The sequence below is a fragment of the Hypomesus transpacificus genome, chromosome 23 (assembly GCF_021917145.1).
Source record: "Hypomesus transpacificus isolate Combined female chromosome 23, fHypTra1, whole genome shotgun sequence".
NCBI classification, from domain to species: domain Eukaryota; kingdom Metazoa; phylum Chordata; class Actinopteri; order Osmeriformes; family Osmeridae; genus Hypomesus; species Hypomesus transpacificus.
In genome coordinates, this window is record NC_061082.1 from 18,669,642 (window position 1) to 18,678,386 (window position 8,745).

Here is an 8,745-nt window from a genome sequence, read left to right on the forward strand (position 1 = left end):
TGCTCACAACATTGCCATAACCGTTGAAGAGATCGTGTTGGCTTTCGGTTACTCTGTATAGACGAAATGAAACGTTGCAAAGATCTGCACCTCATTCTGTGTCAGAACATTAAGGTTACGGTGGTGTGTTGTACTTCGAAAAGTATTTCTAATAGAGGCGTCAAATATCAGTCAGTCGCTAAGGTGGAGCCTTTGTAAAACAGAATTAGATGTTTATTTACACACTGTTAGACAGAATAACAGGCTTACCGTATTTAGGGAGAGTTTAAGTGCTGTCTGAAGGGAGTTCCCCTGCGGACTGTCTTATCTATCCTGTATGTTTGGATGAACCTTCCCGGTCAAAACGTTGGAGAATTTTGGTTTATTTCCTATTCGCTGGTCTGCTCTTGGCTTAGTTTGAAAAAGTCTGCCAGCCCAAACCCCAGATAGACCTGACCCAGTTTAAAGCTGTGCCCTCTGAACAGTCTCCCAACTCTGATATCCTCTCAGCTCTACGACGGACACAACCACTATAGAATGTCCTATAAAACATCAACTCAATGTGTTTCAAAATAATTTTCTTCAAACTTTTTTTTCCTTAACAATTGGGCATTCTGTGGACCAACAGGCCCAATTCATCACCAGCTCCGAGCCCTTTCTTACATACTAAGTAAGGAATCCTGGATCTTGTCTTGTGAGCAACCAAACAATGGTAAATCTTAAGACCATCTACTTATAGGAGACCTTTTCCGCCCCAAAAGTAAAAGGTGATTAGTTATTCATATAGGTCCATTTGAGCTGGACCCCGTCCAGAAGTGGAACTAATTAAAAATCAATCTGCCATTAGCATTGGAGGTGTGTGCCCGGGCAGTGTTCTTCAGAAGAGCCCCGGTAATGAGCTTAGCTCTGGATCGGGGTGGGGAAGGAGGTGAGGAGTAGGGGGAGGGAGTGGGGGGGGGAGGAGGGGGGGGGGGGAGAGGGGAGAGGGAGGGAGAGGGAGGGAGAGGGAACAGATCCCAGATCATCTGGGGACGCTCCGTAGCTTAACTCAACAACTGATACCGCGTGTAAAGATGCTGATCTCGTCGCCTGCACTAATTGATCCACTTACCCTTGCCGGGAGAAAGCATAGAAATAAATGTGGGTGTTCATTGCGTGCGAGAGGCTCCATAGATAACTATTAAAGCTGGATTTGTTGCCCTGATTCTGATGGCTGCGGAAGGCCTTGCTGAGCAGGAAGGCATTTGTCTGCTTTAGCTAGAGTGGTGCGAGATGTTTATGTGATAAATGTTGGCTAACTCAGACCAGCACCTGGGGAACAGAAACCTGGAGCCTTGAACTCTGGAACTTATTAAAGTTGCAGCAGCGCATTTCATAGCATCTCCTGAAAATCGGCCCAATTACAGAGGTGTAACCGGTGTTGATGCCTACCCTATTCGGCCTGTGGGTGCAAGCTATCTCTAAGCACCCGCCGACCCAGATGCCAGAACGCCAGCATGTTTTACCGTGCTGTGACATTTCGAATATGTTTGAACAGAGCCTGTGAAAGCAGAAGGTTGCAGGTATAAGAGGGCTGCTACCTTGTCATATATGTCCCATAAAAGGTCTCCAGTCCTAGGTGTGTTGCTCCCCGATATCCCTACTTTCATCATTCTTTATGGTTGAGCAGTGGCTAATGCGGCATTAAAACCCTGCCCTCCATCTCGCCTTTGACAGTAAAATGAGCACTTGCAGTTAGATTAGGGGGTAATTGTTGAAATTACTTAGTAGGTGGTTGGTTTATCTTAAGAGCTCTCATTTATATTACACTCAGACAAAGCTTTGACGTGTTAGAGCCCCTCGACTGTCCTGAAAAATCCTCTCGGTTGAGTAGCAAGGATTCTGGTCACGGCTAAAAAGCCCAGTAAATCAGAGCGATTCTGTTCGAGCTGGTGTAGGAAGCCTTCATGCATAAGTGAATGTCCACATTTGCATGTGCAAGCGGGGTGAGATAGAGGAGACAGAAAAACAGAGACAGAGAAAGAGGGGGAAACCAAGAACAAGACAGAGAAAAATAGAGATAGAAACAAAAAGAAAGAAAGAGAGAAATAACGAACGAGGCTAAGAGAGAGACAGAGAGAGAGAGGGAGACAGAGAGAGGCAGAGAGAGAGAGAGAGCAAGAGAGAGAGAGAGGCAGAGAGAGAGAGAGAGAGAGAGAGAGAGAGAGAGAGAGAGAGAGGAGGGAGAGAGAGAGAGGCAGAGAGAGAGACAGAGAGAGAGACAGAGAGAGGCAGGGAGACTGTGAGAGAGAGAGACCGAGAGAGAGAGAGAGAGAGAGAGAGAGAGAGAGAGAGAGAGAGAGAGAGACAAAGAGAGAGAGAGAGACAAAGAGAGAGAGAGTGAGAGAGAGAGAGAGAGAGAGAGAGAGAGACAGAAAGAGAGAGACAGAAAGAGAGAGACAGAGAGAGAGACGGTGCATTTTCGATGAGACGTCCAGGCCTGAGAGCCTTGCGGCTGCGTGGAGTGTGCAGTGACAGAGAAACCTCAAGGAGAGCTCAATAACAGAGCTGTCAATGTATTCCCTATATGAGTGTATTTTTAGTGCAGGCATCACTGGCCTCATGCATATTTCAATAGATCTTTTGTATATGAGGTGCGAGTACACACACAAACTGGAGTGAGGACCAGCACAACATGACTGCAAGAAATATGGGCTGGATTCTTCCATTTGACAGACCGGCTCTGAGCGGCTCCAGATAGGTTTGAATGTGTTGCACGAGGAGACCTTCATTGATTGCTTTATAAGACAACAACAAAAAAACCCCCACAGATATGACTTTGACCTCCACAGTAAAGGAATGGGACTCAGCAGCACCATCCCAGCTGGTGTTGACTTCAGTGCCTTGTTGCCGTGTTACGGCTACACCACGCCGATCCCACGCGCACAACAAATTTATTGTTTTTACGTTGATGCTGTGGCATGCTCCATCTTGTGGACCTGAGGTCTGGGTGGGGGGGGGGGGGGGGTCCTGCTCTGGGTGAGATAAGAAGGAGTTCCCATCAGAGCCATCAGTGCATTGCATCTGAGACATATCATCTCCTAGATGTAGATTATCTCATATAACGGTTCCATTTCCCCCCACCTGATTAAATCAAAGTTTATGAAGCTGTCATCGCTGTCCTGACGACGGGGTCGTCATTTAGCTGTGATGCCGGGGTTTGGTGACATTGCCCCGCCTCCCTCCTGTGGAGGAAGGGTCCTGTGTTACCCTAGGGTTGGGGGCGGCTAAGTACCCACAACCCCCTGCGGCCCGCTGCTCCAGTCGGCCAGAGAGCGGGGTCGGAGACAGTCGGAGAGGTTGGGAGCTGGGGAAGACTAGCAGGGCTGTTGTTTTCCATGACATCCAGATCTTGGAATTCGCTCCTGATGTTCTCTGGCTCCCCTCCAGAGAGGCTTGGGCTACGGCCTTTGAACAGTAACTTTTATATCCATACATCACTTTATAGAGAACGTCTTGTATAATGTAGGCCTGTGATGAGACAAGAGGCTGACATGTCCTGGGTCTGGGTAGTGTCCAGAAGACACGTCCATCTGAAGACACGTGGGTGTATGCGCTGGGACGCGCAAGGGGGATTTGACGATGAGCTCTTTGGGGTTTTAAACATCCTCAGATGTGAGAGGGCGTCGCCCCGTGTCGGACACCCCTGCAGTGCCGATGCCTTACAGCAGAGGGCGGATGTCCTGGGTCTGGGAAGCACGTCGCGGGTTTTCGTTCTGGCTGTATTTTTGTGTGGTGACTTCCAAACCAACCGGCTGGAAAATACTCACACTCTGGAGACCATCGGATGGAGGCCGTGAGCTACACACGTCAGGTCTAAAAACGCCGCTTTTCTAGGAAAACCAGATGTTTTTGGGCTTCACGTACAGATAAATGCCCCGTTTCTTCCGCCTCATGTTCGAGGCGCTCGACAAAGGATGTGTCTTAGCGGAGATTTGTAGCCTTACTTCCAGGGTTTAATTACACGGAGAGTGCCAAAGTCAAAATATCTCGGCACCATTGGAAATCCATGGCGCTCCATGGATTGGCCTAGAACTTTCAAGGTGCTGTAATGAGAGAGAGGAGCGGTCACATTGATGGCAGAGGGGGCATCAGATTTCCATTATTGACTGCTGCAGATATTGCACTGTAGCTCTGTGTAAATTGGTTCCTGAGGGCTTTTCGGCTCCGTGAGCCGGGGGCATTGTGTGGGGTTCACCCCGGTCGTTCCCCCCTCCCCCCTGCAGCCCCCCCCTCCCCCCTGCAGCCCCCCTTCCCACTCTGCCCCCCCCAACCTCCGCCCCCCCTGTAAATCCTAGCGGCGGAACGCTCCCAGTCCCTCTCTGGCGCCAGTCCCCCCCCCCCTCTCCCTCCAACCCCCCCCCCCTGTCCTCCTCTGATCAATACCTAATTCCAGCCTGTGCAATCAGGGCCGGCGTTGCCGTGGCAACGCTGATGTCACGCGGGGACTGAGTGCTGGCTGTTGCAACAAATCATTTCCCTTAAGCAAGCGTAATTGAGTATTTGTACAGTAGGCTGTCACCTGAGACTATTTACATGGGGCCGGAGTCTGCCGGACATTAGTTATGCCTGCTCTTCCAGGGACCGCCCCCGCCGACAACGCTGACCTCACGCTGCTACCTGGACACCGTAGCCATGGCAACCCCGTCTACCTTGGAACGGCGAAGCTCCAAGGGGGATAGGGGAGCGGGGGTACGGCTGGGGGGGGGAAGTGGTGGCGGAGGAGGTTGTGTTTAGAGCGTTGAGGAACCTGGAGGCACAATGGCCAGTTGTCCTTGTTCGCTGTTAGGAGGCTGAGTTACCTGCACATGACCGAGCTACAGGACCGCCACAGTGAGGCCTCATATCTGAAACTAGAAGTGATACTGTTAAATCAGTTTGGTTTATTGTTCCTGCAGTGGCCGGGACAGTTTAATTCAACACATTAGCATATTAGCAAATGGTTTTAATGACTTATCATACTTTCAGATATATGCATTACTGCTCGTAGGTTGTAATGCCAAATTGGCCAATAAAATAAAACAGAAAATCTACAACTAATTTAATTGGATTGCAACATCACTCAAGATGAAAACAAATAGAGTGACTGTGTGATTTACGGCGTCACATTTAAATTACCGAAAGCATAAACATGCCAGTTCCTTGAGCAGAGCTCACGGTTCAGCATCGTGATGCTAGAGCACAAACCCCAAACCACAGGGATGACAGAGCTACTGTACAAACATAGGGTTCACTCCCACAGAAGAACTTAGTTCTAGGGGATGACAGCACGACACATCCAACTCTGCTGGGGTCAATCAGGTGTCCTCATGCGAGCACACCCTTCTCGTAGCAAATGATCGTGCTGTGTGTCGTGGTTCTGGGCTGGTTTGTGTGGACGCTGTATTCCCATGTCTTTAACCGTGCTGTTAATTAGGTGAATTCCGTATTAGTGGTGGAATGCATCACAGTTGGCATCTTTCATTCCTTTAAGTAGCCGTCGAGATTATTCCGCGCGTATCCCACATAATTCATACTTCCCATCTGCCACGGGTTCCTCACAATCATTCATCAGGCATGGAGATGAATGCATTAGGCCAATAAAAGCATTTTCACGAGTGTTGCTGACTCAGGTCGTTCAAATCATTCGGAAGACTCTGTGTCTACCCCTGGACACACATACTTGTCTATGAAAGAAGAGGCCTGTTAATTTGTATACCAACAATATCTCCAGAAAACCGATTGGGGAGATTGGCCTCCTCTGTCAGTAACACCTCGACACTTCAGGGTTCGTTTTCCGGGCGATTTTTCTTTGCGAGCTGACAAGGCAGGTCAAAGTCAGGTAGGACAAGGCTCCTCACTATAGAGGCAAAACAAACTGATAAGACACCTTGTCGCTTCGATTGGAAGACAAATTCAACCTCCCCCTCACATACACACATCTCCGCTCACCCCTCCCATCAACGCCTCCCCTCCTCCGACACAAACAGTATGCAAAAAAAAGTAATTTTGAATAACCTTTACCAGTACGTCATTTTCACCTATCATTGCATTCAAATTCATCCTTGTGTCCCAGTTCTGAAAATAGAAAAAAAGTTAAGATGCAAAATCATTTGCATACATTGTTATTCATGGGGGGGGGGGGGGGGACATGAGAGTGAAAAATGAAATAGTTGATTATTCCATTATTATTGTACTTTTGCTTTGAGTGATAAAGAAAAGCCTGTCGGCTTCATTACTTTCAATACAACTGAATCCTAATATCTTTCTCGACTTTCAGATGATAAACTATTATCGGATATCATTGTAATTTTCATTATTAAAAATGGCACACCCAGTAGCATAATCTGACAAATCAGATTTGTACTATCTTCACAGCTATTATACAGCCATGAATCAAAGGTATTGGTCATTTATCCTGGGGGTAAAATCTCCCGTTTTTACAGGGTTTGTTTCACAGCCGTCGAAGAATTTCGCTTAACGACAAAGACACCGAGGAACAAAGAATGATGATTGTGACTTATGAGTTTGTGATATCGCTTATGCCCACAACAGTAGACTATAGCTGTTCTATCATGAAAGGAAATGACACGGCTCATTTGTGTAAGGCAGCAGATGATATCAGGGAGGATCAGGGGGAGAAGCAGTCCTGATTTTACTGCCCTGATTTGGCTCAAAGACCTGGCGCGAACACTGCTAAGGCCATGACTGTCAGAAGAATGCATTTCATCCGCCTCACTTCGCATTTCTACATGGTTTATGTACAGAACAGTTGCGGAAAACACCTACTTAAACTTAAGTGGAACAATTTGGCAATTCACCATAAATTCTTCTCAGATGTGTATGGTAGCCTGCAGTGTTGGTCTGGGCTGTTTCTAGGCTCTGAGCGTTTTTATGTGGGATTAGAGCGACTCACTGAAAGGATCGACTAGAGACTGGAAACCTCGTTACACATGACCCCCTCAGTCGGTGTTCTGTGTGAGCGTTTGCGTGTGAGGTTAGCGTTAAGAGTTGCTGTCGTGTGGCGATACTGTGCGTCAGTGTTGTGTGCTAGCGTAGCGCGTTAGGGTCGCGCGTCCGCCTGAAACCTGATCGGTCAGCGCGGATGAACTCTCCAGCGAGTCTCTCCGGGGCTCTGATTGAATCTGTGCGTCTCCAGGTTCACAGCTCCCTGGCACTGATGTATGACTGGGAGGAAGCTGGGGCGTGGAGCGTCGCTGCGTGGATCAGGTTATGTCAGAGCCGTTTCACCGCTGCCGGGATCTCATTCCAGCGCCGGCGGACAGACGCTTCGGGGTGGAGGCATTAGCGTGATCTGCCCGCTTGGAGCGCTTCATCTGTGTGTGTCGGGAGAGCTGAAGGTCGACAGAATGCCTCAGCTCCCAGACGAGTGGCAGGTGGAGGGTCAGAGGAGCCACGGGGGGGGGGGGGGGGGGGGGGGATGGAGGGAAGCACAGACGTGAGGGGGTGCACCGTGGAGGAATGTTGATCTCCCCCGGAACGACGTGGCGATCCGTTCAGGTTATGGCCTCAGAGGTGCACAGACTTGAGATCAACACGACCAGTTCAGACGCACAGCCGTACCAGCGAAGCCTCTCTGAGGCATGAAGGTTTGAGGACAGCAGATATGGTGTATAGACAAAAACAAAAACAGACATACAAACCAATTCATGTTGGTTATTATAGGCAGGTGGAGACAGGGATGATTACATTTACATTTAGTCATTTAGAAGACACGCTTATCCAGAGCGACTTACAGTAAGTACAGGGACATTCTCCCCGGGGCAAGTAGGGTGAGGTGCCTTGCCCAAGGACACAACGTCATGAGCTACGGCCGGGAATCAAACTGGCAACCTTCAGATTACTAACCCGATGCTCTACCCGCTCAGCCACCTGACTCCCTTGATTACAGTAAGAATACACCGTGAATGAATGATAGGACAGTATGAACTGATGATGAGGCAACAGTGATTACGTAACATCCTGTAAAATGATTGTGTACTGATTGTGATAAACATAACATAACATACGTAACGTAACATACGTAACGTAACAACATAACATAGCAACATAACATAGCAACATAACGTAAACACACAGGAAATCCAAATTCTTCCACAGTGCAGAGCGCTGTGACTCCCTCATGTCTGTGTTTGACATCTGGAACAGACACCATTTGCATTATTGATTCACTTCTCTGTGTCTCGAAAGGTTGCTCTGTTTTACACGGGACACATTTTCAGAATCTGACGACTCTCCTCATCCCCGGCTCCACGGCGATACTCTCCGCGGCGATGCTCTCCGCTTTTCCAACATTGACCTTTCATGATGTCACTCCTGTTTCGGCGGCGACGGCTCGGTTTAATTACCCCCCCAGTCTCCCCAGAGGAGGCGATAAAAGACGAGCTGAATATTTCATGTCAGCGTGTTCAACATCTCCCGGCGAGTCATTAATTCTTCCCATCAGGACAGCATCATGTCAACCAAACAGTGGCTGACTTACAACAGGGGAGCAAATCACCCCACACAGCCGGGACATCACAACTTCACTGGGCGCAAAGCTGTGTCTGCGTGTTCCCACGACAACAACACTCGGAGTGCCTATAGTACGCAGCCGCGCTGTCGCATGACTCTCACCAAGAGAAGCATCTGGAAGGGTCATAAAGCTGCGGGAGGTGATTGGTGCGTGAACCCTTCCGGCAGATGTGGAGAGCAGGCCGAAAGGGCCGCCGCACAAACAAGACCTGG